Genomic DNA, 20,809 nt, shown 5'->3' on the forward strand with positions numbered 1-20,809 from the left:
ATGTGTAATAATCATATCATGGAAAATGGGGTATCCATCCACTCAAGCATTTAATCCTTTGCATTGCAAGCAATCCAATTATACTCTTTTAGTTATTTCTAAATGTACAATTAAATGATTATTGACTACATAGTCCCCTTTTGTGCTATCAAATACCAAAATATTAGGCCTTATTCTTTCTTCCTATTTTTTTGTTCCTGTTAACCATCCACACCTTCCCACAGCCCCGTGTCCCCCCCACTACTCTTCGTAGCCTCTGGCAACTATCATTCTATTCTTTATCTCCGTGAGTTCAATTGATTTGATTTTTAGATTTCACAAATAAGTGAGGACATGTGATGTTTGTCTTTCTGTGCTTGGTTTATTTCACTTAACATAATGACCTCCAGTTCCATCTATGCTGTTGCAAATTACGGAATCTCATTCTTTTTTTATGGCAGAATAGTACTCCACTGTTTGTAAGTATCGCATTTGCTTTGTTCCTTCAGCCAGGGGGGACACCTAGTCCATCAGGACACCTAGGTTGCTTCCAAATCTTGGCTGCTGTGACAGTGCTGCAACAAGAGAATGCAGATATCTCTTTGGTATATTGATTTTGCTTTTTGGGGGTATATACCTAAAGTGGGATTGCCAGATCATATGATAGCTGTGTTTTTAGTGTTTTGAGGAACCTCCAAACCATTTTCCAGGGTGGTTGTACTAATTTACATTCCCACCCACAATGTATAAGACTTCCTTTTTCTCCACATCCTCGGCAGCATTTGTTACTGTCTGTCTTTTAGATATTCACCATCTATATGGGTGAGATAGTTTTGATTTGCATTTCTCTGATGATCAATGATGTTAAGTACCTTTTCAAATGCCTGTTTGCCATTTGTATGTCTTCTGAGAAATGTCTATTCAAATATTTAGCCCATTTTTAAATCAGATTACTAGAGTTTTTCCTGTGGAGTTGTTTGAGCTCCTTCTATATTCCAGTTATTAATCCCTTGTCAGATGGGTAGTTTGCAAACATTTTCTCCCATTCTGTGGGTTGCTCTTCACTTTGTTGATTGTTTCCTTTGTTGTATGGAGGCTTTTCAACTTGATGTGATCCCATTTGTCCATTTTTTATTTGGTTGCCTGTACTTGTGGAGTGTTACTCAAGAAATTTTCGCCCAGACAAATGTCCTGCAGGTTTTCCCCAATGTTTTCTTCTCTCTCTCTCCCTCTCTCTCTCTCTCTTTTGAGATGAAGTCTCACTCTGTCACCTAGACTGGAGTGCAATGGCCCCGATCTTGGCTCACTGCAACCTCCACCTGCCAGGTTCAAGTGATTCTCCTTATTCAGCCTCCTGAGTAGCTAGGATTACAGGTGCCTGCCTCCACACCCAGCTAATTTTTATATTTTTGGTAGAGACAGGGTTTCACCATGTTGGTCAGGCTGGTCTCAAACTCCTCACCTCGTGATCTGTCCACCTCAGCCTTCCAAAGTGCTGGAATTACAGGCATGAGCCACTGCACCTGGCTGCAATGTTTACTTACAGTAGTTTCAGAGTTTAAGGTCTTAGATTAAGTCTTTAATCCATTTTGATTTGATTTTTGTGTAAGGTAAGATATAGGGATCAAGTTTTATTCTTCTACATATGGATACCCCAGTTTTCCCAGTACCATTTATTGAAGACACTGTCTTTTTCCTAATGTACGTACTTGGCACCTTTGCCTAAAATGAGTTCACTGTAAGTGTGTGGATTTGTTTCCGAGTATTCTATTCTGTTCCACTTGTCATTGTGTCTGTTCTTACACCAGAACCATGCTGTTTTGTTTTAGTTTCTATAGCTCTATAGGAGGTACATTTTTAAAAATCAGGGTTTCTTTTATTTTTTTATATGTACTTTTTATCATTATACTTTTAAGTTCTAGGGTACATGTGCACAATGTGCAGGTTTGTTACTTATGTATACATGTGCCATGTTGGTGTGCTGCAACCATTAACTCGTCATTTACATGAGGTATATCTCTAATGCTATCTCTCCCCGTTCCCCACACCCCACAACAGGCCGCAGTGTGTGATGTTCCCTGCCTTGGGTCCAAGTGTTCTCATTGTTCAATTCCCACCTATAAGTGAGAACATGCGGTGTTTGGTTTTCTATCCTTGCGATAGTGTGCTCAGAATGATGGTTTCCTGCTTCATCCATGTCCCTACAAAGGACATGAACTCATCCTTTTTTATGACTGCATAGTATTCCATGGTGTATATGTGCCACATTTTCTTAATCCAGTCTATCATTGATGGACATTTGGGTTGATTCCAAGTCTTTGCTATTGTGAATAGTGCCACAATAAACAAAAGGCAATAAACATTTGTGTGCATGTGTCTTTATAGCCTTTGAGTGTATGCCCAGTAACGGGATGGTTGGGTCAAATGGTATTTCTAGTTCTCGATCCTTGAGGAATTGCCACACTGTATTTCACAATGGTTGAACTAATTTACACTCCCACCAACAGTGCAAAAGTGTTCCTATTTCTCCACATCCTCTCCAGCACCTGTTGTTTCCTGACTTTTTAATGATCGCCATTCTAACTGGAGTGAGATGGTATCTCATTGTGGTTTTGATTTGCATTTATCTGATGGCCAGTGATGATGAGCATTTTTTCATGTGTCTGTTGGCTGCATAAATGTCTTCTTTTGAGAAGTGTTTGTTCATATCCTTTGCCCACTTTTGATGGGATTGTTTGATTTTTTCTTGTAAATTTGTTTAACTTCTTTGTAGATTCTGGATATTAGCCCTTTGTCATATGAGTAGATTGCAAAAATTTTCTCCCATTCTTTAGGTTGCCTGTTCACTCTGATGGTAGTTTCTTTTGCTCTGCAGAAGCTCTTTTGTTTAATTAGATCCCATTTGTCAATTTTGGCTTTTGTTGTCATTACTTTTGGTGTTTTAGACATGAAGTCCTTGCCCATGCCTATGGCCTGAATGGTATTGCCTAGGTTTTCTCCTAGAATTTTTATGGTTTTAGGTCTAACATTTAAGTCTCTATTCCATCTTGAATTACTTTTTGTATAAGGTGTAAGGAAGGGATCCAGTTTCAACTTTCTACATATAGCTAGCCAGTTTTCCCAGCACCATTTATTAAACAGGGAATCTTTTCTCCATTTCTTATTTTTGTCAGGTTTGTCAAAGATCAGATGGTTGTAGATGTGTGGTATTGTTTCTAAGGGCTCTGTTCTGTTCCTTGGTCTATATCTCTGTTTCGGTACCAGTACCATGCTGTTTTGGTTACTGTAGCCTTGTAGTATAGTTTGAAGTCAGGTAGTGTGATGCCTCCAGCTTTGTTCTTTTGACTTAGGATTGTCTTGGCAATGCAGGCTCTTTTTTGGTTCCATATGAACTTTAAAGTAGGTTTTCCAATTCTGTGAAGAAAGTCATTGGTAGCTTGATGGGGATGGCATTGAATCTATAAATTACCTTGGGCAGTATGGCCATTTTCACAATATTGATTCTTCCTATCCATGAGCATGAATGTTCTTCCATTTGTTTGTGTCCTCTTTTATTTCGTTGCACAATGGTTTGTAGTTCTCCTTGAAGAGGTCCTTTACATACCTTGTAAGTTGGATTCCTAGGTATTTTATTCTCTTTGAAGCAGTTGTGAATGGGAGTTCACTCATGATTTGGCTCTCTGTTTGTCTGTTCTTGGTGTATAGGAATGCTTGTGATTTTTGCACATTGATTTTGTATCCTGAGACATTTGCTGAAGTTGTGTATCAGCTTAAGGAGGCAGCAGAAACTCCTGCAGACCACTGGGTCCCTCTCAGGACATGTGGAAATTATGGGATCCACAATTCAAGATGAGATTTGGGTGGGGACACAGCCAAACCATATCATTTCATCCCTGGCCCTTCCCAAATCTCATGTCCTCACATTTCAAAACCAATCATGCCTTCCTAACAGTCCCCCAAAGTCTTAATTCATTTCACCATTAACTCAGAAGCCCACAGTCCAAAGTCTCATCTGAGACAAGGTAAGTCCCTTCTGCCTATGAGTCTATGAGCAAGTTAGTTACTTCCTAGATACAATATGGGTACAGACATTGGTTAAATACAGCCATTTCAAATGGAAGAAATTGTCCAAAACAAAAGGACTACAGGCCTGAGGCAAGTCCAAAATCCAATATGGCTGTCATTAAATCTTAAAGTTCCAAAATGATCTCCTTTGACTCCTTGTCTCACATCCAGGTCACACTGATACAAGAGGTTGACTCCCACAGCCTTGGGCAGCTCCATCCCATGACTTTGCAGGAAAGAGCCCCACACCTGGCTGCTTTCACATCTGGCATTGAGTTTTAGCAGCTTTTCCAGGCACATGGTACAAACTGTCAGTGGATCTACCATTCTGGGGTCTGGTGGATGGTGGCCGTCTTCTCACAACTCCAGTAGGCAGTGCCCCAGTAGGGACTCTGTGTGGGAACTTGCACCCCACATTTCCCTTCCCACTGCCCTAGCAGAGGTTCTTCATGAGGACCCACCCCTACAACAAACTTCTGCCTGGACATCCAGGCGTTTCTATACATCCTCTGAAATCTAGGCAGAAGTTCTCTGCACCCACAGGCTCAACACCACTTGGAAGCTGCCAAAGCTTAGGGTTTGCACCCTCTGAAGCCACAGTCCAAGCTGTACGTTGACACCTTTCAGCCATGGCTGGAGCAGTTAGGATGCAGGCTATCAACTCCCTAGGTTGCACACAGCAAGGGAGCCCTGGTGCCAGCCCAGGACACCATTTTTTCCTCCGAGGCCTCCAGGTCTCTGATGGGAGGGGCTGCTACAAAGGTCTCTGACGTGCCCTGGAGACATTTTCCCCATTGTCTTGGTGATGAACATTCAACTCCTGGCTACTTATGCAAATTTCTGCAGCCAGCTTGAATTTCTCCTCAGAAAATGTTTTTTTTCTTCTCTACTGCGTCATTAGGCTGCAAATTTTCCAAACTTTTATGCTCTGCTTTCTCTTAAATGCTTCCTTGCTTAGAAATTTCTAACAGTCTTTTAGATACACTAAATCATCTCTCCTCTGGTTCAAAGTTCTACAGATCTTAGGGAAGGGGCAAAATGCCATCAGTCTCTTTGTATAGCAAGAATGACCTTTATTCCTGTTTCCAACAAGTTCCTCATTTCCATCAGAGACCACCTCAGCCTGGACCTTATTGTCCATACTATCAGCATTTGGCTCAAAACCATTCAACAAGTCTCTAGGAAGTTCAAAACTTTCCCACATCTTCCTATCTTCTGAGCCCGCCAAGTCTCTAGGAAGTTCCAAACATTTCCACATTTTTCTATCTTCTTCTGAGCCCTCCAGTCTGTTCTAACCTCTATCTGTTATCCAGTTTCAAAGTCACTTCCACATTTTCAGGCGTCTTCATAGCAGCACCCTACTCTACCAGTACCAACTTACTGTATTAGTTTGTTCTCACACTGCTAATAAAGAGATGCCCAAGACTGGTAATTTATAAAGGAAAGAGGTTTAATTGACTCACAGTTCCACATGGCTGAGGAGGTCTCAGAATCATGGCAGAAGGCAAATGAGGAACAAAGTCATCTCTTACATGGTGGCAAGCAACAGAGTGTGTGCAGAGGAATTCCTGTTTATAAAACCATTAGATCTTGTGATACTTATTCACTATCATAAGAACAACATGGGAAAGACCAACCCTCATGATTCAATTACCTCCCACCATGTCGCTCCCAGGACACATGGGAATTAGAGGAGCTACAATTCAAGATGAGATTTGGGTGGGGACACAGCCAAACCATAACACTCTTTAATATTACGGCAAAATCTACATGTCAACTTAGAAGTGTATGAAGTCGTGCATAATTTTCAAAAATATTTTATTAGAGACTCCAGTAAACAAAACATGTAAAGTTCTATGAGTTAGAAGACAGGGAGAGACAGAAAATGTCAGAGGTATATAAAGAGAACCAGAAGAGATGGCAGGAAAGACTCCAGGAAGTAAAGTGTAAAACATTACAGGAGAGTCAAGGAGAACAATAACTGGAAGCTAATCTAGTCTGTGTGAATGCAGTTTCTGTAGGTGGGACAGAGTGAACAGTCTATTTAGGTCATTAAAAAAGTTTGGAAGTGATGGTGAGGAAAATTGAGTTCTATGTAGAATATTATCCAGCAAGATCATTGGGGTTATAACTGCTTAAAATGGAAAAAGCACTTCAATATGTTGAAGAGTGAGGTCTATTGAAGGAATATGATCTGAGGGGATGGGAAGAAGGAGAAGAACTCACCTTTGGGACAAGGAAGACAGGTGTTCTCTGAAGCTGGCAATGAGAAAAGAACTTTGGACACAGCTGAAGAGGAAGGAAGAAGCCAGAACCTCCAGCACAAGGTGACCATCTTCTCAGTAAAGCACAAAATGAAGTCATGTGCTAAGAGTAGCTATTTGGGTGGAAAGCAGAGAAGTAGTGAAGGGACTATTTGGAAGAGTTTGCCAAGAAATCTGTAATAGAGGAGTTGGAGAGAGGACCACTTCGGGATCATTACCCATCCTAGCTTTCTGATGAGTTTTTAAAGTGAAATTTTATCAATATTTCACCTTTAAAGTTTCTATATTTGTCCAGGTTCCTATAGTGAAAAGGAAGAAATATATATATATGTTTTTTTTTTTTTTTTTTAAATAAAGGCTCCTCACACTCACTGAAGCAAAAGATCAAAGAGGTGCAGACAAACAATGTCATGAGAAAGCTCTCTTGCTAATCGAATGTAAAGGAAGAGTTTATTGCATTTATATGGTGTAACTCAATGTTTTTTAGTTTGTTTGGTCAGTCTTAAGTACTTATAGAGATGTCTTCTTAAATTATAGACTAGTACTTTCAGGCAGTCTATCCATAGCCAAGCAAGCAAGGTATAAAGGTCAGCCATTCAGTCTTGCTTAAGTTGTATTGGTCCAGAGTATGATAGTTTCTAAAAATCAGTTGCATAGAAGTCATATTTATAACAAAGACATTAGTAACTGGGCATGCATACAAAATAGGGGTGAGAAAGATAAAACAAACAAAAGAAAACAAAAACAAAACTATGCACACACATTGCCAAACCAAGATTTTTAAGCAGTAGAGGGCAGCCTTCTCTAAGTTTTGGTTTTAAAACATTTGCTCCCAAAGCATCCTGGCACTTCTACAGTAACATTTTTTGTTTGTTTGTTTTTCCTGAAGGTAATATAAACAACACTGGGCACTAGTAAAATAAAAAAGACAGATTTTTAATCAGTAATATACTATTGCAATGAGGAAAAGAGCCCAGTGTGAACTGTGGTCAAGTTTGATTTGTGCAAAGGTGACTCAGCATCTAAAGGGAGAATGAGGGAATAGGGAGGGAGTGAGCAGAGGCTCAGTAGAGCCAGGAAAGGGAAAAAATTACAAAAAGCAGGAAAAGGGGAGTTACTCCATATGAAACCCATCTGAGTTTGCTACTGGACATGATCAAAGTTAAGCTCCTACTCTCCCATAGAGACTAGGAGACAAGGGCTCTATCTTCAGGTGTTGGCTGGAACAAACAGTGGATTCTTTTGGTAGCTTTGAGGTTTTTTCAGGCGACACTTTAAGGGGCAGCTAGGGTCATCCCAGGGATGTGGCCTTGAGCTGTGAGAAACTGTTAGTGTTTGTTCCAAGTCTGTATAGGCCAAGGTTGGTACTTAGTAGAGAAAAGGCCCAGCCTGGGGAGAGTTTCTTCAGGAAGAGAGTTTTTGTCACAGTGGAGAGTATCAATACTAGTTTTATTGACAAAAGTATAACTCCAGTATTTCCTTCTACCAATAGGATAATATTGGTGCTTCTTTATGACTTATTGATAGTCATTCTGCTTAGGGGCTGCCTTAGGTCCTCAACAGAATTCGGGAGACAACTTGAGAAATCGTTGTCATCTCTCTCTTAAGAGAAATCTTTGTTTTGCCCTTATCCCTTTATACAATCCTCAAGAATTGAAGTGGTCACTTGTGTTTCTCCTGCCCAGCATTCCTTCACCTTCTTATAGTCAAAATGTCATGGCTAGCCGTTGGCAAACCATGCTTTGGAGTAGGAAGGATTTGTTGGCCTCATTTCTTAGCTTCAGGGTGGGTGTGTGAGCCTGGCTCAAGCCATCAGAGCATCACACATCTCTAGCCACAGGATGTTCCAGCAGTTGGCTTGGAACCTAACTCAGGCCAGTGGCCAACTCTAGGACTTCTGGAAGTGTAGACAGGACAAGTATTCTTGCTACTATCCTGCCACTGTATGGAGCCTGGAGCTTTAGGGGCTTCCTAGAAGAAAGGGAACCAACCAAAGAAAGGAGAGACCAAGACCTGATGACATTTTTGAAACTTTAGATCCAGTCATTTCACCTTTGTTTTATGTTAGTTTATTATGCAACATTTCAGATATTCAAGAGGATTATTATAATGAATACCCATGTACTCATCAGGCAGTTTGAGAAATAAAAGATTGCCAATGAAACTAAGTAAGCACATAGACTCTTTAGTTAGATAGGTCAGTAAATCCAGTTTGTGTAAGTCAGTTTGAGTTGTGGCTCTGTCCCTTGAAACAAAAGAACTCAAATGGAATTTATATGCGTGCAATAAAGTCAGTCCTAAAGACAATCTAGAGGCAAAGTGTAAAACTAAATAAATATTAAATGAATCAACCAGTCAAATGGTATCAGACACAGTTTTTGTTGGACATAATGCACCCTATTCAAGTTAACTTTGTACTTTTTTTTTTTAGATGAAGTTTTGCTTTTGCTGCCCATGCTGGAGTGCAATGGCACCATCTCTGCTCACTGCAACCTCTGCCTCCCAGGTTCAAGCGATTCTCTTACCTCAGCTTCCCGAGTAGCTGGGATTACAGGTATGCGCCACTACACCTGGCTAATTTTTTGTATTTTCAGTAGAAACAGGATTTCACCATGTTAGCCAGGCTGGTCTTGAACTCCTGACCTCAAGTGACCCACTTTGGCCTCTCAAAGTGCTGGGATTACAGGCATGAGCCACCACACCCAGCCAACTTTGCACCCTTTTCAAACCTAAGGACAGAATGTCCCAGTGACCCTGGCCCCTATACTTGCCTACAATTGTCTTGTCTTGACATTCTGCTGCCTGAATTAGCCAAAAGTCCTTTTACTCCACAGAAATGTTCTTTTATGACCAACCCGATAGGCCATACTTAGAAGCAGAATAATACAAAGCAACCCTTGGCTCTGACCTTGTCTCCATCAGCCATCTAGTGTCTGGTCCACACTACAGCCCTGCCAGCTTCCTGACAAGCTGTGTATTTCTCATGGCACTTTCCACACCTGTTCCACTGACCTTGGAGCCCCCAAGAAGGGGCTTTGTAAGTTCTTAACAAGCTGGTGTCATGGTTCAGTATGGATTCGCTTCTCCTGAGAGCCTCATCAAAGACTGGGGATCTTGCCATTGCTACACTAGCTGAGCCTGTACTTGCGCTCTAGTTTTCCAAACCATGTACAGGCACACATTCAGATGACCAAATTCTTAAAAAGAACAAGAATGATTAACAAACACAAACCAAGATGACGGTTACTCTCTAGATGAAGGATGAGAACATCATGGGGTGGGGCAAATTGGGGTTTCCAAAGTAGTGGTGATTTTCAATTTCTTTACCTGACTGTACTTATTTGCTATCCTCTAAACTACATATGTGTATTTGTATGTGTGCAAATATTTGTGTGTGTATATATATATAATATACTTACAAGTGCTGCATATGCTGTGTGATGTGCATTTATGTTTAACACCATAAAGTCTATTGTTTTAACCCGAGATTACTCTCCCAAAACAATCCCTACTTTTTCATTTATTAATAAGCAAGATTTATTGAACCCTTTTTGCATGATAATGACAGACACTGATAAATAAGACAGCAGTGAACAAGAAAAACATAACTCATCTTCTCATGAGCTCAGCACTAAGTTTAGGAGGGATAAGAGTAACACAAAATATCAAAGTATGAGATTGTGCTACAAGCTATTATGAAAATGGAACAAGTTGGTATGAAAGTGAGCATCAGTGTGTGTGGGGTAACAGGGAGTGCCAGCATGTGCAGGGTGACAGTGAGAGCATGTGCAGAGATGAGAGTGACGATGTGTGCAGGGGTGACATGTTTGTGTATAGGGCTAATGATAATAATGCGCATAGGGATGAAGTGACAGCATATGTAGGGGTGACAGTGAGTGCGTGTGTGTAGAGGTAACAGTGAGTGACAATGTGTGTAGTGGTGACAGTGAGAGTATGTGTAACTGTGACAGGGAGTGACAATGTGTGTAAGGTGGCCATGTATGACAATATATATGGGGTGATGGTGAGTGACAATTTGTGTAGGGATGACAGTGAGAGCATGTGTGGGTATGACAGTGAATGGCAATATATGTAGGGTGGCAGTGAGTAAGAGCATGTGTATGGGTGACAGTCAGTGACAATGTATGTAGGGGTGACAGTGAGAAACAATGTGTGTACGAGTGACATGAGTGCGTGAGAGAATGTGTAGGAGTGACAGCAAGTGATAATGTGTGTAGGAGTGACAGTAAGGGACAGCATGTGTAGGGGTGATACTGAGTGACAGAACGTGTAGGGGCAACAGTCAGTGAAAATGTGTAGGAGTGAATGACAGCATATGTGGGATGACAGTGAGGGACAGCGTGTAAAAGGGTGACAGTGAGGACCAGCATGTGTAAGGGTGATAGCAAGTGACTGCATGCGTAGGGTGACAGTGAGTGAAAACATGTAGGAGTGACAGTATGTGTACAGGTGACAGTGAATGACAGCATGTGTAGGGGTCACAGTGAGGAGCAGCATGTATGGGGTGACACAGAGTGACAGCATGTGTAGAAATGATAGTGAATGACAGCATGTGTAGGAGTGACAGTGAGGGGAAACATGTGTAGGGGTGACAGTGAGGGGCAGCATGTGTAGGGGTGACAGTGAGTGAAAACGTGTAGGAGTGACAGTGAGTGACAGCATGTGTAGGGGTGACAGTGAGGGACAGTATGTATGGGGTGACAGTGAGGGGCAGCATGTGTAGGGGTGACAGTAATGGCAGACTGCATAGGGGTGACAGTAAGGGACAGTATGTTTAGGGGTGACAGGGAGTAATAGCATGTGTAGAGGTGACAGTGAGGTGCAGCTTATGTAGGGGTGACAGAAAGGGGCAGCATGTGTAGGGGTGACAGTGAGTGATAGCCTGTGTAGGAGTGACAGTGAATGGCACACATGTAGGGGTGACAGTGAGGGACAGCATGTGTAGGAATGATAGTGAGTGACACCATGTGTAGGAGTGACAGGGAGGGACAGCATGTGTAGGTTTGACAGTGAATGACAGCATGTATAGTGGTGACAGAGAGGGGCAGCCTGTGTATGGGGTATCAGTGAGGGCATGTGTGTAATGGTGAGATGAAGTGACAGCATGTGTAGTGATAACAGTGAAAGCATGTGTAGGAATGATAATGTATGTAGAGTTGACAGTGAGTGACAGTCTTGTGTGGGTGACCGTGACAGTGTATATGGGTTGATAGTGAGTGAGAGCATCTGTTGGGGTGCACTTCAAACTGGGCAGGTCATGGAAATCCTCGCTGGGGAGGGGATATGGAAGAGGAAGCCTCAGTGAGAAGGATGCAGGGATGAGAGGATTTAGGAGAAGAGCAGTTTGGTAATGGGCACAACTAGTGCAGGGTCTAAGGCAGGAAAGAACTGGGCGCACAGGAGGTGCAGAGAAGGGTCACTGGAGGCTAGTGATCTGGGGAGGACACAGGAGGAAGTAATAGCAAGAGGCAGCCTCCAGAGCATGGAGAGCCTTATAGCCTGTATTAGGGGTTGGGGTTTAATTCTAAGACTATAGGTAGCCAGTAAAGGGTCTTATGCAGGGGGTCTGATGTGATCTGATTTATAATTTGGGAAATATTACTCTGTCAGCCGAAGGATGAAGTATTGTAGCATCGCCAGTGTAGGAAGAGCAGGAAGAGGTTATTGCAGTTGTGCAGGCAAGAGATGGTGTGATCTGGAGTACGGACATGTCCTTGCGTATGCGGAGACATGGGCTGCCTCTATTTGGAGCAGCTTGCTAAATCCAGTCAGTGGTAAACATGAGGTCGTTTCCATGATTCTGCATAATAGTAGCCAGGGTTGCCATACTTAAGCCCTGTTTTGAGCATGTCACTCCCCAGCTGTGAACTGTAGAGAAGAAAAATTCTAATTACAAGCTTCATGATCTTACAGTTCAGTCTTTCATTTTTATACCTCCTCAATTACTTATTAAAACCTCTCAAACTTTCCTAAAGCCTGGGCAAGAGCTCTGCTCATATTGTCAATATTCCACAGTCAGGGCACTGTCTTTAGCTCAGATCGGATGGTGTGAAATAAATAGGAATTTGACTTCATCTCCTTTGATATAAAGCAGATTTTAATCTGGGACTTCATCACAGGAATTTAGATAAACAAAGTAAAAATAAAAGGGTAGTTCACAGTACTGCAGAGGTACAATGCACAGGCTCTAGACTCAAAAGGACAGGCTCTAGACTCAAACTGTGTGATCCAAGTTGGAATTTAAGCTCTGGCACAAGCTGTATGAATTTGGGTTGGTAATTCAACTGATCTGTGTGTCAGTTTCCTCATCTCCAAACTAGTGAATAATATCCACATGCTTGTTGTGGGGATTAAAAAAGGAAACTCATGTAAAGGGATTAGAGAAATGTTTGACTTATGTTCAGTGCCCAATAAATGTGAAGTATTAGTGCCATTTTAGCCAGTATGCAAATTCCTGGGTTCGTTCTTTCTTTTTTTTGTTTTTTTGACACGAAGTTCCTCTTTGTCGCCCAGGCTGGAGTGCAATGGTGCGATCTCGGCTCACTGCAACCTCCCCCTCCCAGTTCAAGCTATTCTCCTGCCTCAGCCAGCCGAGTAACTGGGATTACAGGCGCCCACCACCACGCCTGGCTAATTTTTTTGTATTTTTAGTAGAGACAGGATTTCACCATGTTGGCCAGGCTGGTCTCAAACTCCTGACCTCAGGTGATCCGCCTGCCTGGGCCTGCCAAAGGGTTGGGATTACAGTCCTGAGCTACTGCGCCCGGCCATGAGTTCTTTCTTTTTAGTGATATATATTCCTCTGATGAACTTTAAGCACTTTGCAGGCTGTTTTTCTTTCAACACACTCTTTCAAGTTCCCTTTTCACGTGAAGAAACCCAAAGTAAAGAGTTAAGTGGTTTATTGAAGAGGGTACAGCAGAGAGTCACAGAATATTAGTTCAAGAAAGCTCTGAGTGTTCAATACTGGCTAGCAGGGGACATCTGCATACCCAAGGGACTTTAAAAAAAAATACTAATGCTTGAGTTACACCCTCAGAGATTTTGCTTTCATTTTTATGGCCTGGAACCTAAGCACTCATATTTTTAAAAATTCCTCAGGAGATTCCAGTGAGCAACTGGACCTAAGAATCATTGACCTCTTAAAATCCATTTTACAGATGAGGAAATTGAGATGCTCTGTGATTGAATGACTGGCCCAAATTAATCAATGTCAGGGATAGAAATAGATTCTGAGGACAACACAGAGATAGACTTAAAATTCTAATAAATTAATAAAAGGAGCATATCATGGTAAGTGATACGTCACTTAAGAAAGACCATTGTGACTTTAGCCTAATCTATAGTTAATATATCCAAGGAGAAGGTGATGTCTACATGGAAGCACAAAGCAGGTTTAGCAGGAGCATCACACTGGCTTACCTGAGACCATAGACCATTTATGCCCTACACCAGTGCTCTCAAGTTCTGGGTGAATGTTTACCAGTGTTCATCTAAAGATGAATTGGCTTTCAAAGCTTGTTTCCCAAGGGAGAATAAAAGGCAGGGGCCTGATTATCAAGACCCATTTAGAGAGGTCCCCTGCCCCACCCACTCTTTTAGTGTTTATTTTCTTATTTTCTTCACCCTCTGCTTCTCCTTATCGAAATAGACTTATGCAGGGCACCATCCCATTTTGTAAAAAGAGCAGATCTAAAGCTGTTACTTTTCTCTGCCTCCCTTTCACTGATTGTCGGAATCAGTGTACATCTGAGATCATGCAGGGTCTTAAAGCAAAGGCTTAGGATATTATTTTCCTTTAATGAGCTAGCCCCCAAACGCAGCCAGTTCTGAAATGGTAATAGTGATTGACGCTGTCTGTGGGAGAAAAGTTCCTGTGAATCCAGTAGTTTTCTCATCTAGCCTGACTACACGTGCAATTTCAAATTTAGTTATTTAAAAATTATAATATGTGGCCAGGTGCGGTGGCTCAAGCCTGTAATTTCAGCATTTTGGGAGGCTAAAGTGGGCAGATCACTTGAGTCCAGGAGTTCTAGACCACCCTGGGCAACACGGTGAAACCCCATCTCTACAAAACTACAAAATTAGCCAGGCATGATGGCTCATGCCTGTAGTCCCAGCTTCTTGGGAAGCTGAAGCAGGAGGATCATTTGAGTCTGGGATGCAGAGGTTGCAGTGAGCCAAGATCATGCCATTGTACTCCAGTCTGGGTGACAGAGGGAGACCCTGTCTCAAAAAAAAAAAATTATAATGTGTTGTACTATGCCTTTCAACATTTCCTGAAGAAGTCGACAGAATCAAACAATGACTTATTTGGTGTCTTATGTACTAGTTCACAGAACTCTTCTAAAATGAACAAAAAAACTTGTCATTGTAATAGTTTATGGGTTATATGACCTGTGGAATTATATACGCAACCTGAGATGAATGATGTATCTGCTATAGGAATACTGAATGACGCAGTTTTCAGTTTTATTCATGAAGAAGTAAAATATTTCACAATTTTTTCATATTAAATGGTTATTCGATTTCTTCAATGTGCATTTAGTTTTCTCTGAGGGAATAAAAGGGGAAACAGTGAAGGAAGAAAAGACAATGTTGTTCAACTAAAGTTGAAGTAAGACTCACACCATGTTATCTGATTTGCATAGCAATTAGGAGAGACTTATGACCAAAAAAAGGGAGTTGGACTAAAGGGAAGTGTATACTAAACACGAAAACCAATTTCAAACATTCTGTTCTTACTGTGTTGATGGCCAATTTTTGTTATTTTTACTTAGTAGATTTGAAGGAACCTCAGGGACAGCCCCATCCATTGCTAACTCATGGACAAAGAAAGCAAGATTCACAGCTGTGTTACTTAATCAAGATGAAAAAGAAATAGGTATAAATTGATTTATAACTATATGTTTTGGGTTGTACGTGATCTTGGGGAACACATCCCTTGAGTAAGTCAAAATATTTATGATCATATTTTTGATCTCAGAAAATAAGACCCCTTGCTTTGACTGGGTTGAAGCTCAATATTCATTAGTAACTCATTAATAATTCATCTTCATGTCAGCTTCACTAAGTCTGAGGCTCAGGAAGTTCCAAATAAAGTTAGAATTCAAACAGTTAAAAGTCTACCTCAAATTAAGCACAGAATTCCTTCGCTGAAACTAGTAGACCAGCTTGCCAAAGAAGATGGTAATCTAGATGAATTAAAAAAAAATTGGATGTACAATTATCTCCATTTTTATAACATAATTCTTTTATTCATTCCCAATTTATTTTTTAATTAAGATACAACTTACATACAGTTCACAAATTTTAAATGTACAGCTTAATGAATGGTTACATAAAATGCACCTCATAACCACCACAAAGATCAAGATATAGAACTTTCCAGCATCCAGGAAGGCTCCCTGGTGCATCACCAGGTCTATAGTAACCACAGCTCTTCTGACCTCTTATCATATATCCATACATAAATTTTATGTAATTTTGATATCATATAAATGGAATCATACAGTATATAGTATTGTGTATGTGGCTTCTTTAATTCTGCATTGTTTGTGAACTTCATCCTGATGTTGTGTATATCAATATTATAGTTTGTTCTTTTTCATTTCTGTGTAGTATTCCATCACATGAATTTACTATGCTTTACTCACTCATTTTACTATTGATGGACCTTTGGGTTATTTCTAGAGCTTTGTGTTATTATGCCTAAAACTGCTATAAAGAGAAGTGATACTTATTTCTATTGCATGTGTACACTCAATGAATGGAATTCCTGGGTCTTTTTACTTTTTCTTTTGGCGTCTCCTCTTTTAGTCCCAGACCATAATTTAACCTTTCTAAGTTGTCAAATGAACCATAATAATGCTCATCATTTTAGGCCAGAGAAGTGTTCCAGGTGGCAAATTTCATGTCTTAAAAGTGTCCACCAATAGGGTTATGCTTTTCATAGTCCATTCCTATGGGACCCCTAATGGATTTTGCTCTCCTTTTTCCTTCTCCCCAACTTCTTGTTATTTGTGTATGTGTATCTTCCCAACTCCTCATGATGTATGAAGAAGAAGAAAAGATAGACTATTGAAGGGGACATCTAAGGACGTTTTTCTCATCTATTCCTCATTGAGATAGTGTTGTAGTACAACACAGAAGTGCTGGGTCAGAATGAAGGGACTGGATTTTTATATCCAGACCAGGCTTCTGCTTTCTAGGGGAGGCTATGGATTAAATCACATCACTTATCTGCACTGCAGTCAGGGGTTCATTTGTATCAGTGGTTCCCAGACATGGTTGCAAATCAGAATCACCTGGGGAGGCTTTAAAGTTTGTTTTGTTACAAAAGTGGCACATGTTAGTGGAAAATGTAAAATAACACAAAAGACTATAAAATAAAATCTAACCATCTCTCCCCTCACAGTCTGTATAACATCTCATTTTCCTACCCATAAATTCCTAGATGTTGTTCTAAGGTTTTAAAATAAAGATCGCTGGGCCCCACTCCAGAAGTGATGAAGCAGAATCTTCGAGGTCCTAGAAACTTAGATATTTGTTTAAAACTTCATAAATGATTTTGATAAACATTCAAGTTTGGGAATGAATCTCTTGACTAATATCTGAGATCCATTTCAGTAAATTCCATCCCCTATACTCTACAAATTATGTGATTTAAGTTTGCCAGCTGCTACCAGGACTGGCCCAAAGCATAACTAAAGCAATAATGGTTTTATTTTTACCTCTTCCTATTCATGCTTTCTCACTTCATCTTTAGCTGCTCAACTTTTTTTACTTCAAAAAAAATCTTTTTTTTGGAAACAGAGCTTCACTCTTGTTGCCCAGGATGGAGTGCAATGGTGCAATCTCGGCTCACTGCAACCTCCACCTCCCGGTTTCAAGCGATTCTCCTGCATCAGCCTCCCAAGTAGCTGAGATTACAGGCATGTGCCATCATGCTAATTTTATATTTTTAGTAGAGACGGGGTTTCTCCATGTTGGTCAGGCTGGACTTGAACTCCTGACCTCAGATGATCTGCCTGCCTAGGCCTCCCAAAGTGCTGGGATTACAGGTATGAGCCACTGCGCCCAGCCACTTTAAAATTTTTATAACTCTTTGGGCCACAGAGTGAATAACTTTTAGTTGGAAGGTAGTGACACATTCTATTAAAACTCTAGCTACTTTTTGGTTAATCCCATAAACCAATTAGTGTTAATAAATTTGTTAGCTACTAAATGCATTACCTTTCCCAGGTAACATAATGCTTTATGCTAAAATGTAAATTCCCATAATACCCTTAACAAGTCGCATGGGGGTTGGGAGCTCCTTCCAGAATAGCCAGAAAGATGCTTTTAGTCTGGCAAGCTTTCAAATAAAATTCACAACACAAACATTTGTTCATTTTTACCATCACTAATATTACTCAGTTCAAGTATCTGAAAAAGGGCGTGGGTTAAAATAGATACTAACTGACACGCAAGAAATTGCTAGAAACTTAAATCACAAGTAAAGTGGTTGCTGTCATCAATTAACAGGAGAGGAAGATTTACTTAGATGAAAGACCGAGTCCAAATTACGCTATAGAACAATAAACTACCTCCTAAGCCCTTAACTACCCAAACCATATAACTGTAGAAGAAAAAGCAGGAAAAAGAAACCTAGACATAATTGCTGTGATTAAAAAGGAACTGAAAGAAGACAATAAATATGTACTTTGTGAGGCCAAAGATTGGGAAGTAGGAAAATATAGAATTCAAGACATAAAACCTAATCCCTACAAATGATAATGATCCAATAATTATATTTTGAATATATACAACATTTATTTTATAAATTTGAAGAATAATTACATCTATGACATCAAACAAATTCTATTTGAGGAAAGTGCCAGTCATTTTCCCTCCATTTTATTTATCCTTAGAAAAACTAAAATAATAAGGGGTTAAACAACTTTTTTAAGTTCAAAGGGAAAACCTAAATGAGCACCAGTTGTCCTGCCTTCTAGCGAAAATCATAATTTTACACAAACATTGTATAAACTGCCTTTCTTACAGACGAGTGCCTAGGCAGGCGAGTGTGTATATTATTTGGAGGGTGGCTAATACTGCAGTTAAACATACTGGAGAGAATGTGGAGCACAGCAGGTTCATAGCCTCACAACTTCATAACCTCCTTCACTGTAAGATTTTTGTCCAGGACACCCCTATTCTTCCTTAACACCTTATTTATGAGTCTTAGCTCAGGTCTTGTCTTCCCTGACCACCCTCTGAGCTGGATGCCTCTTTCCTTTACCTCCACTGTCCCTGTCCATAATCATGTCTTTCGTAGGCCTTATCACTTTGATCTGAAATGTTCTGTGGGTGCAGCAGCCTCTCTACTTGGCTTTAAGTGCTGCAGGGAGCTTATTCACTCTTGCATCCTCATCACTTAGCACAATGCCTGGCATAATGACAGTGCTCAACAGGTGTTAATAATACATCCTGTCCTCCCAATGTCCAGTAGTTATTTCAGTAACTAAATCCTCTTTTTTAAAACCACCTTATGCAAAGTTAATCCTCTGTGGTTCAAAAAGTTCCAATACAACTTAAAAGACAAATTTTACATTACTTTGTCATCTCATCTGTCGAATTCATCTGTAATTTGTCTAATTCAGCATCTCGCACTGTGTGTGTTCCCATGGAGTTGGATTCCAAGAGATGCTGTCAGTAAGGGTATCTATGTGGGAAACATGTTACTCAATCTAACAAGGCAGCCAGGGCAGTGGTTTAGCACACAGGTGCTGGGGGCAGACTGCAGGCTCTGTCAGGAAAGTGATAATTCTATGTGCTTCTCTTTCTTTTCTGTAAAATAGGACTAATAACAGTTTTTCTCCCTCATAGGGTTGTTGCCAAGATTTGCTGAGTATTACACAAAAGGCTTGGAGTACTTAGTGCTAAGAACATACTGACTACTATTATTAAGCAAAGTTAAACAATTTCTTTTTCTTATTTGGTTTTATTTTGCTTGCTGGCTTTAGCATGCTGATATGCCCATGGATATCCAGGGAAGCAGTATTCCCCACATTTACTTGATGGAAGAGCTACTAGCATGTCCCAGAAGTAATGGGCCTCAAAACATACCTGAGGAAATTCCTATTTATACATTTAAAAGAACATTAACATTTTCCAAACCCAAATTGGGACACTGATTTCACCTGTATGGCTATAACTTGGGAGCATTGGTACATAATATTAATATTTGAAGAGAGGACTGGTCTAGCAACACAAGTAAATAATAATAATAAAAGCCCAAGACCTATGTGTTACCACATTTAAAATATTTCTTTTTTGAAAAATTTAAAGTACAAGTGAAGTGACTTTTATTGATATTAAAATGGGAACTGCAAGTATGGCCCAAATAAAAAACCACGTAGGCTTTACATATTATTTTCTGACACAGTTAAAAAATTATTACTTGACAAAGATGAAGGGCCAGACTTCCTTATTCAAAGACTCACGCCATTTATCTTAATTCTGCTGCATCTGATACTAACTTCCTCTAGAGTCAGGAAACTTTGCAAGTGTTAAATAACCTGAAAGGAGGGAAAGAAGGAAGTAACCTACCAAAGTGAAAAAGAGGAACAAGTTCTAACCCAATGCAGGTTTAAAACTTAACCAAAAGAACAAAAGAGAGAGTTTGACACACCAATCTTGAGGTAAGTAAGAACTTGATTTAAGGTATTTGGGTGATTAAAAACTACAAGAAACAAGTTTGTCTTTAATTAATCAATGATTGTTATCTTATTACAGTTTTTAGAAAAAAATGCCTTACGTAGCTATAAGGGGGAAACCCAATTTACAAACTGAGAGTGATGTTGATGTTCCTTTACAATATGATTATGCTTTGCTGTTACTTTGTTTCCAAACAGAAGGGCATCATCTTACTTGAAAATTCCTGAAGTTTCTCAGCAATTTGCGATTTTAAGAACAATGTCAAATTATTAGGTAACCTGTTGGAACTGCTTTCCAAAATGAAAACAGAGTCTTCTTTCAAACTGGGCAAAGTGAACATTATTTAAATGTTAAACTATATTTGAAGGATTATTGCTTAAAATGTGTTTTTCATTATAGTAGGTCTTTGTTCATGTCTCACAGGTTTTTTTCCTGTAATGTTATTTCAAAGAAAATGATGCATTTTTTTTTCTGTAAAATGTCTTCTTGTCTTTATCTTGGTAAATATCTCTTAGACAAACAATTTTAATATTTTGGATGTACCCAAATGTCTACTCTACATAGAATAACATAGATGGTAAAAATACCTTTTCTTCTTAAAAATTAAAAGGGCAATTTATTGCCTTATCCTCAGCTGCAGAAGTGACAATAGTTAGCCTTCCTCAACCCTCACCGTGACTTCTGTTGCAGGCCTAGTATCTTTCAAAAAGTTGATTAATTTCAATCAATATTTAAAGTTTATTTTGTAAATTTACTTCAAACACTCTGGCAACTAATTT

The 20,809-nt window shown here is 40.0% G+C and overlaps 1 protein-coding gene across 1 annotated transcript in view; it reads left to right on the top strand.

The window, feature by feature from the left end:
* Positions 1-19,914: 19,914 nt before the first annotated feature.
* Positions 19,915-20,809, top strand: part of GAPT (GRB2 binding adaptor protein, transmembrane) — a 4,608-nt gene continuing 3,713 nt past the window's right edge. Inside the window, exon 1 of the mRNA XM_017874172.1 lies at positions 19,915-20,014. The gene's annotated coding sequence lies outside the window, so the exon portion shown is untranslated. The remainder of the gene's footprint in view (positions 20,015-20,809) is intronic.

Source organism: Rhinopithecus bieti, unplaced genomic scaffold (assembly GCF_001698545.2).
Source record: "Rhinopithecus bieti isolate Rb0 unplaced genomic scaffold, ASM169854v2 scaffold_6513, whole genome shotgun sequence".
Taxonomy (NCBI): domain Eukaryota; kingdom Metazoa; phylum Chordata; class Mammalia; order Primates; family Cercopithecidae; genus Rhinopithecus; species Rhinopithecus bieti.